Raw genomic sequence first — 24,386 nt, 5'->3', positions numbered from 1 at the left:
AGTTTAAGTAGTACAAGTAGAGCAGCATCTCGTCTAGAAATCCTAAAGGTCAACACAAGGCCAAAGGGCTTAGAAGTGACAGCCAAGCACTCAAAAATAAATATAATCTCATAAACTGGATTTCTTCTGTTTGGAGTTGCAGCGATTCCATTTGTGATCTGGCAAAAGGGTATTTGAGAGAGAATAAACTCCTCTGAGGAGTTACACAAGTAAGCTCCCACTCCTAGGGGAAGGGAACTGTTTGTGGATGCAGAAATATGGATCAGTGCTTACATCTACTTGAGATCTTCCCAGAGTGGTTGTGCTGTCTGATAAAAGTGCTATGGAGTCAAGGATGGGGATGCGGGGCTCACAGAAACGTTTTCCCTTCTCATATGGATTCCAAGCCTGTATATAATGTGTCTGTCTCAAATCTGTCCTTAATTTTAACAACTATTTAACCTTATTTAACTACCTCCTATCTTTTTCCCCAGATAAATAAACTCTGGAGAGTTTTCTCCTCTTTTCTCCTCTTTTCTACTTGTTACTTCTATGTAAATGTTCTCATTTTTCTTTCTTTGGTATTTTATGGTAGTGTAGCACTTGTTTTTTTAAGATTTGCAGAGGTCATTTTAGCCTTAAGATGGACAATTCTCCTCAAATTCTTCACGTTAGCTTTGAAAATTATAGGTGTTTTGCATTGAGCTTTTTTGAACGGTTTCTGATTCCCTGGAATGTGTAACGTTTTTGACATTTACTCATGGCGTGGCCCTGCTTTATGTGAAATTGAAAATCCTACGCCACATTTCCAAATCAGTAGCTTCTCCTTCCTTCTATAGGCGGTGGGTAGCTGTAAGGGCTACTGCAGCCTTGGTGCAACCACTTTAACTTTTCGGGTGAGTTTCTAATGGACAAAACACCTCACCTTTTGAAAAACACCTCACCACCTCACCTCTTGATTTGGGAAGCGCCGGTGACTGGGCTGCCTGAATCACAGCTGCCCATTTGCTGCGTGGGTGAAGGTGGCCTTCGCGTCGGCCCAAGTCCCTGGCGAGCCTGGCCTGCGCACCGCGGCCTTGTTGTTCGAGAGCGCAGGGAGCGGGCTGCCTAATGTGAACATAAAACAAAAATGGAATTAGTGCTGAGGAAAAAGGTGTTTTGTTCCCCCCCCTTTGTCCTGCTTTTTACAGTAATGACTTCATCCTGTATGGGCTGGATGTCTCCAACATAAAATGGCATCTAAATCCGGAGGCTCGTTGAGCGGGGTCTCCCGCATGCCTACATGATGTGCCTCACAGGGTAGGTGAGGAATGGACCTAACTATGTCAGCACAGTACAACAAGGGATGTAACAAACACCAGCCTTTCAAGTGAGTTTGTCAGGCCCCTGGTATTTAAAACACTCGTGTTAGGCCTAGCTGTGGCTACACCCCCTCAGGCAGAGCCTTCTCCGGGTTTTCGTGATGCCACTTTCTTGCCACAGGAATGCAGCGGTCTCACCTGTTGCCTAGTACTGGGTAAACATGAAGGGCCAAAGACGTAATGCCCATTTGTAATGTTGCTAAATAAATTCTAGTGCTGTGGGTAATTTGTTGGCTGCTGGGTGTGGCTGGAGGAGTAGCTGTGTGCTATTACGTGCTTGCTTCTGCGCTCGTGGTAGCTGAGGAAGCTGGTAACTCAGGAATGCTGTTTCCATCTTCAGAAGGCTTCCTCTCCAGAGCCGCATGATGCTTAAACTACACTGCTGCTAAGTAGCTAATCCAACTAGTTCATCGCTGGGATCATACTAAGCTTTATAGAAAAGCTGGCTTACCCCTCCCCCCTCACTTCTTCTTAAATTAGCTTTGTCTGCTTTTCATCAAAATACATAATGCTTTTTCTGCATGTTTTTGTTGATAGCAGCTGCTCTGCCAGCCCCGGAGAAAGCGAGTATGGAGGTTGTGATTGGAGCTGTGAGGAGACTTCAAACCTTGGTATGATCTGAGAGCTGACAGCTGGGTGGTTTCCAGCCCAGGAGACAAAGTGCTTGAAGCAGGAGTCCCTCATGATGGCTGTCCCAAAGAATCCAGGTGGAAAACCTCACCTGTAAGTGTTGCTGGTTGCACAAAGTCCCACTCATTCTTCAAGAAAAGGGGACTGCTAAGAAACACATAACTACAGTCCTGCACACACAAGAGCTTGGTGGCTCTCTGGGGTGCCATCTCTGGCAGCACCCCGCTGTGCTTTGCATTGTAATGCTTCCCGTAGTTTGATGGTTGGCTGCCATTGTGCACACCCCTGTCTCAGCTGTGATGCTGGGCTGGGTTGCACTACAATTGAGGCTGAAGCATGACAGTGAACTTTAGAGTGGACTTGTTGAATTTCAGGGCACTTTTACATACTCTGCAACAAGCATGGAGCATCCCAGTAGCACAGCTTGTAGCCTGCTAGCATAGTATAGCACTGAGCAGCAGTGCTAAGATGGTCTATGGAGTCACCATACCTCTCTCTGGTCACTAACATACCTTAATCTCAGTGTTGTGCTGAGTTAACCACACTGATTAACCCCATTCCTAATTCTTGATGAAGTCAGACCAGTGGCAGAGCAGGAATTTTCACCCTGTGCCTGTGGCTCAACATCAAAGAAGCTCCTGTTTGTTTTCCTAGCATTTTGGTAATTACTGCAATTCCTTACAGAAAGGTGAGGTGTTTGTCCAAAGGCATGCAGGGATGCCATGGCTGAGGTTAGTACCTGATCATCTGAGTCCCAAAATAATGCATTTGTCATCTGACGGTCCTGCTGGCTGGGATGGGGAGGAGGAAGAGGAGTAGCATACTCCTTCATTTTCCCTTCCCGGCAATTCCTTTAAAAGTCAGAGAGAGAGTGTCTGGCATCCAGGCTTCTGCCTGTCTTTTGGGAAAGAAAAGAGAGGAAACTAATTCTCTCACTCTTAAACTCTGCCTTGAAATCTCATTGTGTACGATCACTATTGTGTCTGTAAGGGTAGAGATTTAGCTGAAAGTATTTACCACACAGGTACTGCCAAAGAAATATACTTGTTTTCCAAGCACCTACTTCTTTACTATTATGCATCTTTATTCTTTGCTTGGGATGTGTTAAAGACATGGAAAAAGTAACTCATGACAAGCTGCTGAGCAGCACTTAGAAGTAGCAGCAGTTGGCATCCACTCCAGAAAAGTGCTAGTTTTCAGGCAAATAAAAGCAGAAGTGAAAGATGAAGCTTGTCTCTGAACGAGTTTCTCATTTGCAGCAGTGGGAAGGTGTTAGAGGCAAGCATGTGGAGTGTGCAAGATGCTAACTTACTGCTTCACAGAAACAGCGTATGTGCTAGCTTTTACAGCGTGACGGGCAGGTAGTTGTGATAAACGCTGTATGGCAATGCAGAGTCTTAACATCTTTCTATTTCAATATAGGAAACAATGCAGGTTTCCTCTTGAAGCACGCTGCAGCCAGTGTAAATAGCTTTAAACTATGTGAAAGGGTAGGGGCAGGAGGAAATACAAGAAGAATAAGCAAAAAAAAAAAAGTAAAATTATGAGTCATAAATTCCAGTTCTCTCCACCAGTGTCTGTTATGAGTTCCTAATTCAGTCTTGGTGCTACTTATTTTAATCTATATGGTGGGAATCAGAAGATCAAAAGCAGCCCTGACCAGGCAAGATGTGACTGTCACTCTCGGAGGGGATAAGTTGCCAAGGCAGTCCCGGCAGTTGTTCCTGAGGGGCGGCCTGATCCTGGCCAGCTGCTGGGCAGCTGAGGACGGAGGGTCCCCTTGGGGGGAAGGTGCTTTGGGGATAATTAGACAAATATAAACTGTGTCTCAAAACAAAGGATTTAGGATGATTTCTTCCTGCTGCTGGAGATTAAATAGTGGTTCTTGTTGCAAAAACGATGTGCTGAGAGACACCACAAGTTGCTGAAGAGAAAGGCAAGTGTCAAACCCAGGCATAGCCTGAGTTATTCCCAGATGCCAAGGGGAAGAAATACAAGGTTCAATGGTAAGAGAAGGAACAGACTGTGCTTGCTGTGGGAAAGAATACACAGGGCTTTGGCCTTTGTGTTCAGTGGAGTGGGGGCCTCCTGTGAGGCTAGCTCTCAGCTCACCATCCGGGTGCCTCGTAGCAGGTAAGATGACCACAGGTCTGCCCCCGTCAGCACGGTCCCCTTCACACGGGGATGGATGGGGAGTCCTGGGCTGTGGGTTTTGCGTTAGTTAAGCCAATCAACTGTTGATCCCTTGTTTGCTAGCAGAAATCTTCCCTCGTGTAAAATCTTCCCTCGTGTACTTGCTTGAAGCGGGGTATCGGAGCAGAGCTGCTCCCCCTGCCTTGAGCTTCCGCAGCCAGGGGCTGAGGATGAGGGGGAAGCACGGCTCCCCTTCCCACCATCGCCTACCATTACTTCAGCTTAGCTGTGACAGGGAAGCTGGACCCTGGAGGAGGGGTGAAGTAACAGAGCTACATCTGGCTGTAATACAGAAATGTGTGTTTTGTAGCACCAGTGCCAATTCAATTCTTCTTTCCCCCAGCTGCAGTCAGTGTAAAAGCAGGTTTCAGCTGGCTTGCCTAGCTCCAGCAGGGTATCAAAGAGCTCAGCACTACAGCCCCTGCTGCCCTTCGTGGTACGTCGCCTCGGGCCTGGTTCTTACTGAGGCACCCCGTTGAAACACATCCTCACTGCTTTCCCTTGCCCCCACTGCAGCCTGCCGTGAGGGTAGCTGCCACTACAGCTAGTTGCAGTGATGTCCTAACTGGTAACTTCTGCAGAAGTACAGTGCAAATCCGTGCAGTTCCCAGCCTGTGACAGCTTCCTGATCATTGGGGTGAGCCAGGGGAGCCGAGCGTCTCCCCTGGCTGTTAGGCCTGTGGAGGGCACCGCACAGCTCTGCTCGCTTCAGGAGGGCACTCGCCTTTTGTACGAGTTGTGACCACAACTGTCAAGTGCTCTGAGCACAGGTGAAGGAAGCTGCTGACAAATGAGGTGTAGCAGCTGCTGAATTGCTGTCATGCTGGCTGGGGAAAGGCGAAGTCACCAGAGAATGAAGATGAAGTGCTAAGCATATTTTGCACTCGGAAGGCGGCTCTGTGGAGATGATGGGGAAGAAAGCACCATGTAAAAGGCTTTCTGACTTCTGCTGCAGCTGTTGTTTGTCAGGCCTGATATTCCTCCATGCAAGGAGCTGCCCCCGCTCAGCTTCTTCAGATAGGATCAAAGGGGTCAGCTGGAAAAATCCATAAAGAGGTGGAACAACCCGAGGAAGAATGCAAAGGGCTTGAGCAGCGGCTGCTAGAAAATCGAGGTCAAATAATGCCCCAGTGGCTGAGGCTACATACGGAAGTTTGAAATCTCGGGACCCAGCTATCATGACTGGGTAAAAGATGGAGTCCACACCTCTTACTAGTTAATCTCTAGTGTGTGAGAAGTGGCTGTGTGCTGACATCTGCAGAGAACAAGGGAAGTTGGTTTCTTCTTTTGGTGCCTTTGGCTCATGTGATCCTGGGGCTTCGCTCTAGGCCTCACGTGCAAAATCAGCAGCACTCCGCAGTAGCAGCAGCCATTCAAACTGTGCTGCAGTTGAGGCATGGGAGCCCAACTGGAACTCAGCCATCTCATTAATTTAGCCAAAGCTTTAGTAAGGATACAAGCTTTTGTTTTTTAGACTTGTATTTCGGTGTACTCTGAACTTGCCTCAGTTATTTTGCTTGTCCCTCCCTCCCTCCGCTTCAGGGCTCGTGACCACTAGTGCTATTTGTACTTTTGCAATATGTTATTTCAGTTATACATTAAGCATAGTGAAGCTGAAGTTTCTGTAATTTACTTAGCTTGAGCAAAGAAAGCTAGATGATCACTAGAAGCAATTGAAAACTTCCCTTAAAACCAGCAAAAGAAACAAAGCTGCCTTCTCTCTTTCACTGTTGCTGGTACCCAGTGCTTCCTGGAGTGGTGAAAATTCAACTTCAAACTTTCTGTAAATGCGACCGCTGCACATCTGAACTTCGAAACTTTAACACTTAGAGTTACATTACCAAAATGCTTTTAATTCAGATACCCTGCCCTCTTCACAAATCACTCAGTCCTAAAGACGCTGCCTGGTCTGCTTTGCTGAGCAGCTGACTCCAGCCTAACCACCACAGACTAGATGGACATCCTGTGTTGCAGCTCCTATCTGCCAGAATCTGCTAGAAATCATATAGCTTCCTACACTTTTAAATGGAAAGCTCTTACCACAATTGACTAAGACTTGCTTCTAAAAATGCAGTTTTGTAAAATCAGGTATATCCTCATCAAAACTGATGAATGAGGTGTCATCATTTAGTTTCTGGCTAAATATCTCAACACCAGTCTGCACAAGCAAGTATCTTCTCAGCTGTGCTCTTACAGATGCAGTAGTAATATACAAATAGTTAAAACATTTGCAGAAATAAGTTTTTTTTTCACTCCATCTTTAGAGCACTCCTATTTACCTTTACCATCAGTTCTCTCTGCATTTCTCACTCTAGAGGTCATGAGTGAGACATGGTGTCTGAAATGAAAACAAGGGACTTTTCTATCTCAGCTCTTTTGAGGATCAGATAGACAACCACAGCCTCTGTTAACAGTTTTCTCCTGCTTGTTGTGGACTACTGGCAGCATGGCCCATCACAGGGGTGCTCATGTTTGTTTTCCCTGTCAGAGCCGCTAGATGAAGCCCCTCTCTTGATTTAGCAGCACTGTGCTCCCTTAGCACAAAGAAGCAAGGGCAATCCACCCGCATGCAAGCGAGTGGTGGCTTCCAGAGGCACGTGAGCGAAGTGGTGATTTAGTCCTTCAACTTGACAGATCTGGGCTCTTTCACCATCTCTGTCTGCCCAGGCATTGTGAAACCTCTTAGCACACTGCAGAATTCCTCAACTGTAATTCCTCTTTCCCAAAGGTGCAATAAGGTGAAAAGTTGGCCTCTCAGCCTGTCGTTCGGCATGCTTGCCGTGAGGTTGTAGGGCAAAGTACATGGCTGATTCATTTCTCTGCCACGAGCCTGCCTGTGCTGAGGTACAATGCGGCATTGCTCCCAGGGGCTCCCAGCTGTGCTGAAGCTAAATATGCGTTTCTTGACCAGACTGATTTCTGCAATTTCTGCACGTTTTGCAGAACAGTTGACGGTACCGCTGAGCAAAATTTACAGCCAGAAGCCTCAGCCCCTTCAGAAAACTAAAGAGAGGTTGCAGTGCATTATGTATTTTAATAGTTAGTTACTAGGGGTCCTGACACGCATGTTGAAGTGATGCTGATGTTAACGGTCCCTTTAATCACCCTTTGCAGCTGAAAAATGCTATCATGCCAATGAAACGAAAAGCTTAACCTGTAGAAAAGAAGGGTCTGCAGCCAGCAGTTTGCCTACTTAACAAACTCCCCCAGCTCCCAGCCTGTATCCGTGCTGCCTTAGTATGTGAAAAATGCTCTCCGTGCCACAGTGATGTCATGAGCCCAGAGCCGATCACTGCTGATGGATTCCAGCTGGGCTGCTGATTGCTGGGAGGCACTGCAAGCTAAGCACATCCTGCCCTGGTGGAAGAAGCATCCAAAACCTACCTCATTCCCAATGTCTCCTGACCAAAAGCCCTGATTAGTTAGGAAAACGTTGACCTTCTCTGCTATATCTCAAATGCAGCAGCTTGCTGCTCATTTTGAGCTCCCCCTACCCGCCCTCTTGCTGATTGCTGTGTTGGCTCCACACAGGTGTCCATTACCTCAGTTGAAATCTGTATTAATGGAGAAGTTTTCATATTAACCTGGCCAAGAGACAGGGGCCATCTTTAGACAGAAATCCTGTTTTGATGAGAGGAGACACTCCAGAGAGATGCTTAATCACTGAATATCAAGTGATAATTAAGGTAAAGTTTTATATTATTCACGTTAGTAACAAAAGGGCACGCTGCATGGACATGCACTGGTCAAGTTACTCTTTTCCTAACCAGAGTCCTTTCTTTGCTGTCACGACCCTATCCGTAATATTTTTCCCTCCTGTTCAGCTTGGCATATCTAAAATTAGATGAACAGCTTTCCCAGGCAGGCACCTGTCCATGCGTATCAAGTTTCTGGTGTACTGTTTGAAGGCCACAAATAGATTAGTTAGCTCTTTTCCTTACTGTACTGTCTCAAAAGGGAAACTGCTGAGACAAGGTCTTTCAGGAATGTAAATGGCTGTCTATCCTACAAATGAAGAAACAAAGATAAATGTCAGCCACGTGTGACTCCTTGGGAGACGAGTCGTTTCCAGCTGGATTGCTTTGGTTCAGACATGCCAAGCCAATGCTGTTTTCACTGTTGAATTAGGAAATCAGGGATTTAACTGATAAATCTGGTGCACGTATTTTCAACAAATTTCCTAGGTGTTAGAGCTTCATCTACAGTACGGGGTTTGGAGATTACTTGCGTGCTTCTCCCTTATCTGAAGTCTGGATTCAATGCAGTAGAAGACCACGGGTGAAACCTGTTTTTTTCCAGGCTGGGTGATGTGAAGTGGGCTCTGTGTGAGCTGGGCACACGCATGAGCAGAACCTAGTGCATGTGTTTGCATGCACAGCTTCTCAAGAGTTCTGTCTCTTCTTTTGTGGTGTGGTGAATGCTCTTTGCTAATCCTTTTCACTTAGGACAGAATAATTCCTGATGTTTGTGGTTATTCTTCTTTTGAGGCAGGTTATACACAAACTGCGGTGGCACATCCAGGCTGCAGTTTCAGAAACACTGCTTGAATTTAGTGTTGATGAAAATCTGATGTTCCAGCTTTGAGTCAACGCGTCATGTGTCAGGCTTTCAGCAGCATTAACTTGCCAACACCTATAATAAAATCCTTATCCATCTGGCTGTCCTTAACCACAAAACCAACAGAAAATCTCAGTTACTATCCAGCCCCAAACCTGTTTTCTTACTGAACCAATCTGGATGTGTCATAAGCCATTTAAAAGCTCACATCAGTAATAATCAGTGGTTTTGTTTGAATATTTTGCAATTTAGAATGCTAATTTTCTCTTGAAACTTTCCTTGAGTAAGAAAGAATTGATTATGCTTTTATATATATATATATATATAAATATATATATATATATATATATATATATATATATATATAGTTGCATGGATTGTTCCTTAATTGATGTTTAAGATACGATACAGTTATGCAAATAAACCTGTATGTATCAGGATAAGAAACTCACGTCCACATACCATTTATTCTGTAAGGCAATCAGCATTTCTAGGTTGTCAACTCTTTGGTTGATTATTCGCATTCCTACCATGCCTCAGCTAAGAGACAAATCTGATAATCCTTTATGCTGCTACAGTAATGATTTTTTATTACATTGGCAAAGAGAAATTAAAATAGCATTAAGGTTGCAGAGGGCAACATTCACTGGTAGGAAGAGAGGTGAATGAGAAAACGTGGTTTTGACCCCATCGGATTTAAAGCTGTTTGCTAAACAGCAAAGGTATGTTGAGGCCCAAGAGCTGTCTGTTCATTTTCAAGTTCTGAACCAAAACGTGTGTGGGAGAGGACTGATTGAAGAAGGACATCTCCAACTCTCCAGCTTCTGCTTTTGTCTCCTCCTGCCTTACAGCCTTTTCCCCATCCTCTGTTCTTGTTCAGGAGCCCTCCTGTTCCCATCTTTTCCCATCTTCTCTCACTTCAGTTTTCATACCTTCTCACTTAGACCTAGTCTGCCCTTTAACTGTTCAAAGGACCCAGAGCACATACAATCACTGAATTTATATGATAAATTATTATAGATTTCTTCTGAGGATAATGAACTGTTGCCCCAAGCTGTAGGACTTGGTCAGGTGAAGACTGCTAAAACACAACCTCATCATGGTGGCAAGCTTGAGAAATTTCAAGTCTTGTTTCCAGAGGTGAGAGCGCAAACAAACCCCGTTCCTTTTACTGATTTTATTTTTAACAAGGTAAAAACAACATAATTCCTCAATTCTGAAATAAAGATGATCCGTTATAGCTGAATCTCTTAAAAACTGAGACTGCCCATCCACCACCAGGCATTCTAATGGAATGGTGCATTTGGAAAAGATTTAAATCACCAACAAGCACTTCGTTAAAAGGAACGATAATTACAGGTGTTGCTGCCTCTAATGCTTGGCGTACAGAAACCTGACCTACTTTTAAATACCACTCAGGACAAAAATGAGAAGAATGAACATCACAGGTAGTACTGTGTTCCTCCCATCTATCTGGACTGATGAGTATTCATCTTTTTGCTTGAATAACATTTTGAAAAGACAAAAATTCAGCCAACGCAATCAGCAAAATTCTCTTCCTTCATTAAGTAAGTGCCCAAGAGATAAATGGCAAAGAGCTAGGCTCATCTAGTCAATACGAGGTTGCAGATTAAATGAGGCAATAAATTTACCCCGGATTAAAAGTGAATTTTCTTGTAGCATAAAAATCCCCTTTCAAAGTTGTTGGAAATTTTACAGAATGCAGGCCAGATTTATAGGAACTAACACTCTGGAGCTACAGATGAGAATGCAAAAGCGGTGTACTTCTATGGGAATGCCTACACTCACTGGAACCAGAGTGCTGTGTGGCAGACGTTTGGGTAGGGAGGAGAACTCCCTGAAACTGAAGAAATATTAGTCTGTGTTAAGCATTCATAGTTTAGTGCCAAGTAACTATCTCCTAAATAAATGCTGAGGCACATTATGTACAATTAGACTAAAACCAATGAAATAGTTTCAGTGTAGTTATTGTTTTCTTCAATATTATTATTTTTTTTCCCCGAGGAGACTTTTAACAATGCATTTCTCATACATTATCCACTTTATGGAATTATGTGTCTTATTTTACATGCGCCTCCTTTAAAATATTCAGTAGTATGTTTTTAAATTTATGAGTGAATGCTTCAGCATCCGAGGAGGTAGGTAAATACTGTTTGTCTCATTCTTGTAGCTAAGGCAGCTAGGGAATAGGCAAGTCAATGCTTTGTGATATGATGTATTGGCATTTTGCTTGTGACTAGCAGCCTTCTCAAAACTGAAAGCATGACCTTTTGTGAAATGGCATTCTTTTATTGAACAAATGTGTTTTTAATGTATTCTGTTATAGCTGCTTGCTGTTGTGATTATATGAAATTGAACTGCCTTTTACAACATTAAAGGCTAGAGTGGGAACAAAGGGACTGAGCTGGTTTTCACTCTTTATTCTCTTCTGCAAATCTGCAAAAAGGTTTGTTGTAGCCCGTGCTGCAAATATTAGATCTTAGCTTCTACGGTTTTGCTACAGGGTAGCCTGAAGTCATGAGTTATTGATATGATAAAGGGGAAAACTGAGCTGTGATGTTTTTTTATCACGTGTGTTTGAAAAAAGTAAAAACGTTTAGTCAGGCCAACTGAATCTTTTCCAATTTGCTTGCAGCTTTAACTGGCATTGTAACCAGCAGTGGTCGGGAACAGGTTACGTGAGTTCTTTGTGAAACCCCTTTATGCAAGAGGCAACATCCTCTTTCCTTCAGCTGAAGGCTAAGAAAACTGCAGGTCAAATTTCTGCTTATGCCAAAGCCACACTCCTCTGTAGCCCCGCAGCAAGCACAACATCAGCAACTGTAATTCCTGACAGTTCTGAACTCGAGGCAGGGAGTGAGAAGAGGAGAGGAAACCTATTTATTTTAGAGAAATACGGAAGACATGTTCATTACTGAGAATGTATCCCTAGAAGGCACAGACAAGAAAACTTTTATGCTTCACTGTTTAAAACAAAAATGTATTCTAGGTCTTGGATGTAAGGAAAAAAAATGAATTGGTGTGCAGCTGGCAGCATGAAGGCAGGAAAACCGACTTCACCCTTGGGGACATGACGACTAGGAGCTGGGGCTATCACCTTTATCTCTGAACATGTCCACAGTTTGAACAGTTTTGCTGCTGTTCACTCTGATAGGCATTACTAAGCACCTAGGCAAAGCTCAGAAGAATGCCATCCTAGCCTTATTGCCAGTCATGGGTGCATCCATGGAGAGAAAAACTGCTGAGAAGGTAAATGGCCTCTTTGTTACAAAGAACGGCGAGAAGTTAGTTATTGAGATATTAATTATTTCTTTTTGTCTAAAAGGAAGAGTAGGAAAAATGAATCAACACTGGGAAGAGAAAGATCTTCATTAGTAACATCTGGAATAAAACATGGGGGTAGACTATTCCATTAATACCGATGGTGCAAAACAGAAGTCTGGAGGGGCCCAGGAGGCTCCCCATGGTGTTTGTGACTTGAGAGCCACTTGGGACATCGCTTGGAGTGGTTTTTGGATCTGCTTCTGAGGGTGCAGAATGTGTCCTCCTTTGACAGATCCTTTCCCATCCTCTTTCAGCATAAATTGTGGTCTCTTTGGGGAGTATCTCCGTGGTGTAACTGGTCTCTGCAGAGGGAGGCAGTTGCCAGCACTTCCTACTGCAGTCATGCACTGGCTGGGTGCAGTTTGGCGGCTCTGCGTGCCTGACTCATGGTGGATCTGGGCCTGAGGTTTCGGGAGGGGGGGGGAATGTTGTTGTTTTGTTCCTTTTTTTTTTTTATGCTTGTGTCTAAATTAACTGCTAAGGAATGATGAAGAAGAAGGATGATCTTGTGGTTAAATGTATTCAAGTGGCAAGCTGGAACTGGGAACTCTTTCTGGCTCCGCCACATCTATGGACAAGGGCAAATGATTTGAAATCTTAGGGTTTTCCCAATCATAAGATGAGGATGAAAGGGCCTTGTGAGAGTCTGAATGCTTGAGTGCTTTGCTTCCCAACAGAAAGAGCTAGAGAAAATAAAATTATGGTTTTCAAATCAATAGTAAAAGCAGACAGCAGATAAATTTTCTGTCTCTGCCCCTTCCCTTCTCTGGCAGCGTGGTTCTGGCTCTCGGGGGGCTCTGGGGCGAGGAGGAGGATGCTCAGCACTGCCTGACACAAAGCTGCTCTGCTGCATGGCAAGGCAGGCAGGCAGGCTCTGCCTCACGTGCCAGGGATGGCAGATGGAAAGCGATATGCTAAGTAAGGATAGGTTTATCTTTTCTGTGGTGTATCTGAACATGTAGTTTATCCTGCCACATGCACAGGGACAGCGCTGCACGAGAACACAGGACGATTTATCTCCGGCTGTCTCTGACTACTCCAGTGGGCTTCACGGTACGACTCCGTTAATAACAGAGGAAGGGAGAGTTCATTCTGATTTTGCTTGCTCTAATGGGAAGTAATTCCCCTGAAGTCAGTGGGATTGCAGTAAGAGCTGTATCAATTCCTGCGCCCTCAGGCTGATGAGAAAAGTAATCTGTGGTCATACTGCAGCAAGCACATTTTAGATATAGAAACAGCCCAAGGGAAGGGAAGCGCTCTGTAAATTGTATCAAAGCAAGGCATTTAGCACACTAGCATTCAAAGCACAGGCGTCTGAGGAAGGCTGGCTCTTTGGGCAGCGTATGATGGCTGCTGCCCAGCCAGTTTTCTCCTCCCGGCCTGTTTCCTTCACCAGCTGGGAATCAGAAAACACTACCGAGTCATTTCTACAGAGTTCTCCCTAGCATTTTGCCTGCCCACCTCAGCAAGAGGTTCACCTCTTCCACCCTCCTTTTCACAAGGCCCAAAAGTTCGATCCCCAAACAGGCAGGCGTGCTGGAGAGGTAGATGGAAAATGGCAGCCGCAGGTTTTCTGGTGAGCCCAGTTTCAAGCTGCTTGTGAGAAGACAGACTAAAAGTGTGAGGAAAAAGAGGATGCAGGCTGAGGAACTGAGGGAACAAAACCTGTCACTGCAGCTGGGACAGCCCCGCTGTGGGCCAAGCTCGGAGCACAAGGCTCGGCGATGGCTCCTGGCCTTCCCCAGCGCTGCCCTGCGGCCCTCTGCTGTGACACCAGCCTGGCAGAAAGAAGGGTGGGGGAAAGCTGAGAAACCTAAAAGGAGGTCAATGACATGGGTACGTAACAAGGAGGAAATGTGGAAGGGGATAGTTTGGGGTGTTGGGCTTTGAGGTAGCGACGTAGGTCTAAAAGGAAAGGGCATCTGGTGTGGCCTCCCTGCAGTTATCAGGGAGAAGTGGGGTGGGAGGGTGCAGACCCTGGGAGTAACCAGCTGGATGCTCGTGTCCGTGGGGTGACAGAGAAGCAAGCTGCCCCCCCCAGAGGATCCACAAGATCACAAAGAAATGATTTTTCGGTGTGTTGCCCCAGCTTTAATGCAACACAGCCTGTCTTCATCCTGAAAGGGTGGCAGGCTTGGCAGGGAGAGAGAGGGGAGGCCAGAAGGAAGGGTTCACACCTCCCTTTCTTTGCAGCTGATCAGTCCTTTTTTCCTCTATAATAGAGTATTTGGGTACATTCCACGTACAACTCACACCTGATTAGTTAAAGGGGATTATATTAATGCAGCTCAGAGTGTAGGCAATCTTATATCAGCTTTAACTTCACAGGAGCGTATTAACCGCCGTGATTTATTTATTTTTTTAATCACTACAAGTATGTCCTCAGAGAAGATTGCAGCAGTTTTACTGCGATAGCTGAAACCTTTGTGAGCTTTGTAAAGGAAAACCCTGCATTTGCCAATTTCATGCCCTAGTCAGGAAAAAAAAAAAACAATTTCACTTCTTAACTCAAGCCCAGAAAAATTCAATGAGTAAATGGCAAGAAGAAATAGGTTATTTCGAGTGGTAGCCACAGGAAGAAGGGACAATTTGCTCTGGATAGTTGAGGCTGGAAGTTCCTCATTGCAGAGCTACCGAGGAAAGCACCAACTCTGGGAGGAGAAGGGGGGAATCATTTTAATGTATGGAGGGAAAAAGGGGAGCAAGGCTGGGGAAGCAGTTTGGATGGGGGCTGGGGATGCCGGTGGATACCTCAGCAGCTACATCACCAGGCCAAAATATCTCGGTTACTAAAAACTGCCTACAACTTGAGTTATTTGCTTTTTCCAACAAGGAAAATATTATGTCTTGTGGGAAGTCATGAGGATGACATACCCAAGAACACTGCATATTTGATCACTAATAATATAAAGTAAACATCTTTTAAATATTTCCAGCAACATCTGTCCTAGTTTAACTACTGGTTCATGTTGCATTCTTTTATGGAATAATATTCATCACAGAAAGCAGAGCGTGTGTCACCACCATCCATTACAAGAATTAAACTTGTGGGATTTTCCCTGTTGAAGCTGACTTCCCTTCAACCTATAAAAAAATGCTTTCTTCTAATTTTCCACCATTGCGTGACCCTGATTCTCCGAAAATTTGAATGCTTGCCTATGATCTAATATATCTAATACTTGGCTTGGATAAAAAGGGAGCACGATGAGATACTGATTTAACACATACGGGGTGTGTGCGGGGGGAAATCCAGAAAAAGATGCTGCAACAGTTTAATAAGAACATGAGCTTACCTTTCTGGAGAGGGAAAAAAAAAAAAAAAAAAAAAAAAAAAAGTACCTTTGAGCAGCTATAAGAGATTAGCCTTGTTCTCCAATGGAGGGAAAAAATCCATGTTACATAAAGGTAAAAATAGCAAAGACAAGTATAACAAAGAGGAATGTGGACAGAACTCCTTTAGCCTTGGATGTTGAGGTCGCCTGAATGAGTCACATTTGCCTAGTACTAAGATATATGGATTATATGTAATAGAGACTAATGTATTAAGCAGGAATTTGCATTAGCATTTGGGAGGACAACATTCTTATTGACAAGCAGGGATTTTTTTTTTGGTAGAAAGAGAAAAAAAATCCAACCCTACGGATTACATAAATTAAAATTTACTATTTTTTGCCAGAAAAAAAAAAAAAGAAAACTTTTTTTTTTTAACAGCTAGACTTCACAATTCATCCCACTTCTGAGTAAAAGTGTAGGCATGTCACAAATGAAATATATATATATATTTTAAAGTAATCTATCCATGAAGAGGCAAGGTTTTTGTTTGTTTGTTGGTTAGACTATAAAACAAAAAAAAACAAACAAACAAACAAACAAAAATATGTTTCTAGAGTAGTAAAATCCCAGCAACATTTAAATTTTTTCCATGTGAAGTCTCCATGAGTTTGAATTATGCAGAGAAGTCTTTGGTGGCCATGAAAAACAGAAGTATATTAGCCCTTGAACTACTTTGGAAAAAGACAAAATTTAATCTCCCAATATACAAACTGATTAAGAGAAAGCAAACCAAATAAATGCAAGCAGCTCTGCACTAGCTCAGTCAGTGCTTTAAAGAAACCAAGGTGTGTCAAGTACCAGTTTCTCAGCAGGGATATTTCTCTCTCATATCATCCTTACAGTGTTGCTGGTCTGAGTCTGGGTAAACTATATGAAGAGAGTAAATAACTTGCTACAGAAGGAGAAAAGTTGGGCAGGAGAGGGGAAACCCCAGATTTTGCAATGAAGCAGATGTTCCGACACAAGATGGAGCCAACCAGTTTCACTGAGATGGCACCAGCTAAATCCGTCCCATGGCAGCAGTGCCTCTTGTCCACACAATTCTCAAAAAAAAAAGGACAAGCAAATCCTCCCACTGCAAACCTCTGGATTGGGAAAGAGTTGTTCAGCACTTCAGAGCATCAGTGAGCCTTCTGGCTTGGTCACCCACCAAAGAAGGAGAGCACAGCTGCATGAGGCAGGGCTTCCCCATGGGGCTGTTCAGCCCTGGATGAGCCCGGTTTGTGTACTTCATCGACTGTGTTGATTGTCCATGCTAACAGCATAAGTCCCCTCATTTCTAGTTGGTATCAGAACCAGAAATCTGTCATCGAGCTGCTGGTATTGCAGCCTCCCTGCCCTGTAAAGGCTGTTGGACCCTGCCTTTGGCTATGGAGGTGACACAAAGGGCAGTGAGGAGTGGGACTGAAACAGCAAATGTAACTAGGCCTGTCCCGGCCCCCCCCCCCCCCCCCCCTTGATTAGATGCAGACTCTGCAAATCAGAGATAGCAAGACTCTCCTAAAGATACTGAGTTAGTTTCCATAGCAATGAGATCTATGAGTTCTCAAAATATTCAAGTCTCTATTAGGCTAGAAGAAGATAAAAATAATTTGCTTACATAAGGGCATGCCAGTTCTCATCGAGCAAAGCACTCGTTTTTAAGCACATGAGTATCAAGATATTGGAACTCCATCTGTACCTGGCTGTTTCACTTGCCTAGGAAAGAAATGCTCTTGGTCAAAGTGCCTTTTTGTACCCAGGTAGCTTTCTCAACCCTGACACCCTGCCCAGGACCCCTGTTTCCTGCTGTTGAGCCATCTTCAATGCAGACTTTAGTTTTCTCCACGTGGCAGATCAGTTCCTCTCCATCCTTCCTCCATCATTCTCCTTAGCTCAGCCACAGGGCCACCACATGATCCAGGTGAGTTCAGAAATATTTGCAAAGAGGAAGGAGCACCCTCTGAAAATACATGTACTGAACAGGCGTGTGCTCATAGGATGTCTCCTCATCCCTTCTCACTGTGCTTCAGCAAAGACCAGATGAAGTTATAAAGACATACTTCTGATCGTGCACCACGTTTCCTAACCCAGAGGCTCTTCAGCATCCTGACGGGGACAGCGTGAGAGGATGGGGAGTCTCTGCCCCCACACCACATGGAGCATGCCGCTGTGGCACGTGTGAGGGAGGTGCTCCTGGTAACTCTGTAGCTATCCTCAGTAAATGCCTCACTGCCATTAATTAACATAATACAAGTTGGATGGAGCTCATTCAGAGTAACATTGCGAGGGCAGTCCTGCACACAAAAAAATGTGACTTCCACCTTTTGTTTTCAGTTGCTTTGCCCTAAAAAGGCATAAGAAGCTACCATTATGTTTGAGTAAAGCCTTTTTCTAACCAGTGAATCTACTAAATCATATAACATCTCATCAAACTGATCTCTGAGAACACCATGTTCCATTAGAAAAATCTGAAACATGTTCCTTGTACTCATGAATTTCACCAGTTATTTAGCTTAGAAATACTTTTCGCATATTAGCACTGATTATAAGACTGAAGAGAATCAGGACTGAAAGGTATGGTAAGGAAAAGAAAGAGGCTATGGTGAAAAATAATCCCCTGTATATTTCAGACAGTATCTTAAAAAAAAAAAAAAAGACAGTGTTAATGACTTAAAGAATCCCAACGTACCAGGAAGAGCTAATTTAATTTTCTAATAGTGCCCTCATTGTGAGACATTACATTAGTTAATTGAATGCATTTAATTTATTTGTTTCCAGCTTGGGTGACTTTGTTTTCCTATCCACCTTTCTATGATGAAAAGCAAATAAAACATTCCCCAACAGCAAGCTGCTGCTTCTTTGTTCAACGATCAATTTAAACCAGGATTACTTTCAAAGTGCTTAATAAGGTGCATGCTTTATGAATGCTTTACAAAAATGGCAAAGCTGCAGTGCTGCCTGACAGCACTGGCTGTCATCCAGGGGTGGACTGAAGATATCGTTGGATCTGGGATTTTTTGTGGTAGCACTTTTTATGTTGTAGCTTGTCACCAGCCTACAAGAGTCTCAACAACACACTACTGTAATAACCAAAATAAGCAGTAAATTCATAACGCTTTCCTACTCCTGGCACACTAGGGAGCATACCCATGCTGTAGTTTAGGGAGCAATTACAGCTTTTGAAGACCAGCTGGCCCATCTGTTCCTGGTAGTGCTGCTACTACCAGCAATGTGGAGTTCAGCTTGGAAGAGCTGCTCTGGCATCTGAGGCAGTGCAGACGCCGATACGTCTGCTGAGCAGGGGCAGGATGGGTTTTGGCGGCCCCAGGAGCAGGTGGGCACATGCGGGCGTCTGCTGTGGTGGTGGATGCACTTTAGTCATCACCTGCTGCTTCCCAGCTAGTTCTAGGGAATTTAAGCATGTCCCATTTTCCAGTGGAGGTCATTGCCTTGCATGTGTTAATGTACTCTGTTTCCCAGTGGGAAATTCTGGGGGAAAGGAGAGGAGGTGCAACAAAACCCCTGGAGCTCTCCTTCTCCACAAATGCCCTCATTCCTTTTTATTTCTCCATGTTTAACCTGGATCTCCATTATACATGCCTCAGTAGTCAAAGCTCCAGAGGTCACTGTGGATCTCTGGAAGTCTTTATATTGCTAACACAATACAAGCTCTTTCCACAAACATGGTTTTGCTGGAGCAGCTCTGCTAGTCCCATAAAGGCTTTTTCTGCTATTACTCTGCAATTTGTGTAGCATGTTCCCATCTGAAGGTGATTGTTGCTAATTACTGCTTTATAAACCTGTGATTTCTTTCAAGATGCATTAACTAAAGTAAATGGAGAAATTAATTCTCATTGAAAAGTAAATGGGGTTCTGTGAAACATGGCTCAAAGGGGATTAAATATTCCCCCGAGAGCTCTTCCAGTTGCTTGAAACACATTGTAGTATAGCTCTGGAATACTCCTATTGGTTTTTGACAAAATATCAGTCTATTCTCAATGGTTTTCTGCAGCAATGGGTGCCAGCAGTAGGCTTTTATTAGATCTGTTGAGCTTGGCAGTCCTGAATGCCAATAATTTACCTATTCCAGGACTTTCTGAGGAATATCCTTACACAGCAGCAAATACAGTGAATTTTAGACAATAAATAAGTGGTTACCATGGACTTTGGTATCGGTGTGTGGCTTGATCTTCAGCAGCCTGCCAAATGGGTCCTCTCTGTCAAAGAGAAACAGAAATGAGGTACAATGTTAACCTTAGGGCACATGTGTAGTACCAGGAAGGAAGAATATAATATGTCCACTTAGGTGGCAATGTGACAACAAAGCTAGAGAAAGCAAAAAATGGCAATCATTACTTGTTTCCACATTCTGCAAGGGCTGCAGAGATGAAGAGCCTGATGTCAGTTCTACTCCTTTAAATTTTTGTAAAGAATTATCAAGAGAGGTAGTAAAGTGCCACTTAGAGAAATGTGTCTTTGAAGCTGTTTTTAAGCAGAGGAATACTTGTCAGAAAGGTATGGGAGTATTTGAAATGCATCTAAAGAACACAAAAGGGAAACAGAACAGGGATAATATGTGAAGTCTATGACAGACTGTGCCTCTGAGATCATGGGGCAAAACGCAGGCAGGGTAGCAGATATCGCAGTTAAATATGTCAAGGCCTGACCACCAAGGAGAAGTTACTTTTTAAACTTAACTTGCTTGAGTGAGATGGCCACGTGTGTTACACTTGTCTTGGAGAGAGCAGCAGTGCGGCACAGTGTGTGTGCTTGCCAGCAGCACCCACACCCTGAGCAGTCTTTATGTAAATTCCCACCCAGCCTGTCTGAAGGCAGGACTTGGATCATATGCTGGGACAAAGTGGGTACAGATAGCTGAATCACAGCTCCTCTGAAGTTCAATGAAGCAGGAAGGCTGAATTGTTCCCTCTGACTTCTCGGCTTTATTTGCTCTGTGTGGTTGTTCAGGTCTTGCACAATTGAACAGCAAGAATGTCAGATGTCTACAAAGCATTGGCAACTGTTTGGGCAATTCATTTTTCTTTCACCCACTGGATTCAAGCAGGATTGAAGCCGTAGCTCATAATTTGTGCTGGCTACACTTAGACCAATGAGCTAGCCCATGTCTTCCAGTTTGCCTCCCCTCTTACAAGTGTCATAGAATCATAGAAACACAAGGTTGGAAAGGACCTATAAGATCATCTAGTCTAACTATCCTCCTGTCACCAATACTACCCACTAAGCTACTAAATCATATCTCGTAGCACCTTGTCCAGGCAGTTCTTGAACACCGTGAGGGTTGCTGACTCCACCACCTCCATGGGCAGGCTGTTCCAGCACCTGACCACTCTTGAGAGAAATAGTTTTTCCTGATATCTAATCTAGATCTCCCCAGGTGCAACTTGTGGCCATTTCCTCGAGTCCTATCATTAGTTATCTGAGAGAGGAGGCTGACCCCCCCGCCCTCATCACAACCTCCCTTCAGGAAGTTGTAGAGAGCACTAAGTCTCCCCTGCACCTCCTCTTCTCCAGACACAACAACCCCAGTTCCCTCAGCTGATCCTCACAGGACTTGTGTTCTAGGCCCTTCACCAGTTTTGTTGCCCTTCTCTGGACATACTCCAGGGTCTCAATGTAATTCTTGTAACTAAACACAGTACTTGAGGTGTGGCCTCACCAGAGCTGAGTACAGGGGGACAATCACCTCCCTGGTCCTGCTGGCTACACTATTTCTAATACAGGCCAGGATGCCATTGGCCTTCTTGGCCACCTGGGCACACTGCTGGCTCATGTTCAGCCAAGCATCGATCAACACTCACAGGTCCCTTTCCTCTTCACAGTCTTCTAGCCACTGTGCCCCAAGCCTATAGAGTTGCATGGGGTTATTGTGGCCGAAGTGCAGGACATGGCACTTGGCCTTATTAAACCTCCCATTCACCTCAGCTCAGCAGTCCAGCCTATCCAGATCCCTCTGAAGGGCCACCCTTCCCCCAGGCAGATCAACACTACCTCCCAACTTGGTGTTGTCTGCAAACTTACCGAGGGTACACTCAATCCCTTCATCCAGGTCATCAGTAAAGATATTAAACAAGGTAGGCCCCTGTACCGACCCCTGGGGGACACCACTTGTAACGGGATGCCAGCTGTACTTAATTCCATTAACCACAACCCACTGGGCATGGCCCTCCAGACAGTCCTTTACCCAGAGAAGAGCACACCTGTCTAGGCCATGGGCAGCCAGTTTCCCCAGGAGAATACTGTGGGAGATCATGTCACAGGCTTTGCTGAAGTCTAAGTAGACTACCTCAACAGCCCTTTCCTCATCTACCAGTCTGGTCACACAATCACAAAAGGAGATGAGGTTGGACAAGCACGACCTGCCTTTCATGAACCTCTGCTGGCTGGGCCTTCCCATCCTTCTTGCTCTGCTGTTCTCCTCTTTCCCTTTGTCTTCCTTAGGACTTTGCTAACACAGCTTTGTCTGTCTTGTGCTAAAGGACTCAGAAATACACTTCAAAAATTAAGCATTCCCTTTCCTAACCAAAGGCTGAAAACAGACCCCTCTGAATGGGAACCAGGGCCACGTCTGCAGCACTAGCACGTCTGAACCTCAGGGCAACAATTTCTCTGAAGGACAACTGCATTTCCCTCACAGAGCTGTGGTAGCCTAGTTAAAACCTTTATGAGGAGGTCATTGTATAGGCACCGGTGCTTGGACTCCAGCATGTGGATTTATCCCGTTTGCTGAGAGGGATCGGGGCTTGCCAGCATTTCCCTGGCTGGGAGGGGGACAGGAGTCTCCTTCCTGCCCCAGGTGCTGCTGCAGGCCGCAGTTCTGGGAACATCTGTCTCAGCAGTCACTGCAACTTACATTTTGGGGGATGTGTGTGTGATTTTTTTTCTTGTGATAAGGTGCATAGAGAGATAAGAAGAGCACGTAGCAGCTCTGTTTCACAGAGATGCCAGGGGAGATAAACCCGAGCCGTTCTGTGGGTTTCTCTGGAAGACATGCACATTTCAGTGTGAAAGCTCTTGTAAAAGTAACAGCAGCACATCACTCTGAAAACTTTATTTAGATTTGACTTCTGTACCTTTTGCACTGAAGGGAGATAATTTCTGCCTTGAAGAGGCTAAAGCTCCCAGTTTACCTTTGCCTACTCCAGCTTGAGGAAAGGAGCTCCTCAGGTGCACCTGCCCTCTGTGTACCAGCTGTGCCTGCTCAGGCTCAGCCTCACGCAGTCACGAGCCTCAAGCCAATTGAATTCCTATGGCCTTCGGGGTCAAAAGCACAAGTCCCTGGCACCACCTGCCCTGTGCCCACATTCCTGTGTCTGGAGAGGCACTCTGGCTGTTTCAAGAAAGTGCAAGCAACATCAAGGATCGGGGGATATGGGCCAAGCATGAGGCCAAAGCTAACACGACAGAGCAATCAGCTAATCAGCTTCTGAAATCAGTGGCTATTGAGCGTATCTCACCCTCATGCCGCAGTGATGGGCACATAGCAGTGTTGGTGGGAAGGCTCTGTTAGGTGAACCAGCAGCTCCTTGCTCCAAACGCAAGGTATGCACACATATATACACACACGATCTGCCTTCGGATGTAGCTGAGGGCTTATCAGGAGTCACATGTGGGAAGCTGACTGCAATTACAAATAATGAGGCAAACTCCACACCTGCTTTTCACCAGCAGAGGTATTTCATACTCAGCTACGTTAGACTTAAATACCCTTCATCCAAAGGTATAAACTTTGTGTTTCAGTCTCTTTTTGTATTAAAATGAAGTACAAATGTTGCTATTATACCTAGTCTTCCTTATTAATAGTGAAGGCTTATGCAGAACTATGAACGTGCATGATACTTAACTGGTCAGAGAAATTGCTTCTCTACACCAATTGCTCAAAGAGAGAGTAAGAACTTCTTGTGGTAAGGTTGTGTGGCACGAAAGACAGTTATCTTTAGAGATGGAGGAGCATAGTCTTCCTTCTCGCTTTCTGCATTGATTTTTCTTCTCTGTTGTGAAATAGATTATTTCTGTAATATTTTTCTTTACAGGAAAGCAGCTAATGATGTTCATGAACTTCTGCTCACTTTTGCAAACTTATGCAAAAGCAGATGTAACTGGAAGAAAGAAAAATGTTGTAAGAACAGCTTTAAAACATCTTTTTTCTTTTATTTTTGAAGGAAAAATATGTGGTTTTGGTTTTCCATTCCTAGAAAAATGTTTTTTGTTTTGCCAAAGTATTTCCTGCCCTGTATCTTCAAGTTCATTGGACAAATGCAAGTAACAGGTTCTTTCATTCTTTTCTGTGGAGACAAAGAGAGTATCTGTTCTGTCCATTGAACACTTTAACTAAAGATTTTCCTTTGCATTTATTCTAGCTGGTTGTTTTCTTTCTTCTATCGGAGATATTACTGTATTCTTTATCTTGAAAAATTCACTGTACTACAAAATAATGTTTATGTCCCTACAAAGATATTATTCAAAACATCATCTAGAGAAATCACCCTCAAGGAACCAAAAGCATTTGTCTATGAAGAGAGCACATTTGTTTGGTGCAATCAAGGAGATATAAATAAGGGTTGCGAAGTGTCATCTCTATGGTGACAGCATTAAGACCATTGTTCAGCATGCACTGTGCTTTCACTTTCTGAAATTTGGGGGTCTTAGCTCACAATGCTTCTGCCAGCATTAAGAATTACCACTTTGTATGATATGTTTGAAAGCCTTATTCTAATAAGGCTGGATGTCTTGGACATGCTTGGTTAGAATATCTCAACAGTGTAAAAGACAGTAAGCATAAGCACTGGAATATAGCTTAAATTGTTAAAGATCATTATGAGCAATGAACTAAAAGCTTTATTTTTCCAATTAAAAAAAAAAGGCAACTATTTAATACAACTTCACTAAGCAGACTTTATTTAATCTGTGTTGACTAATATCTGTAGCTTGGGAATGTGAGAACTGAAATTATTTGCTGATGCTTAGACATTTGAGAGAGACTGCATG

General features: G+C 44.2%; 1 long non-coding RNA gene across 1 annotated transcript; it reads left to right on the top strand.

Moving 5' to 3' along the window:
* Positions 1–658: 658 nt before the first annotated feature.
* On the top strand, positions 659–20,726 carry LOC118166765. Its single transcript, XR_004750715.1, has 3 exons — positions 659–669; positions 3,153–3,156; positions 20,542–20,726. It is a non-coding gene; the product is annotated as an uncharacterized LOC118166765 (long non-coding RNA).
* The last annotated feature ends 3,660 nt before the right edge of the window (positions 20,727–24,386 follow it).

This window comes from Oxyura jamaicensis, chromosome 4 (assembly GCF_011077185.1).
Source record: "Oxyura jamaicensis isolate SHBP4307 breed ruddy duck chromosome 4, BPBGC_Ojam_1.0, whole genome shotgun sequence".
NCBI classification, from domain to species: Eukaryota; Metazoa; Chordata; class Aves; order Anseriformes; family Anatidae; genus Oxyura; species Oxyura jamaicensis.
Note: the sequence above shows the minus strand (reverse complement) of the source record. Positions and strands in the feature narration are given on the sequence as shown.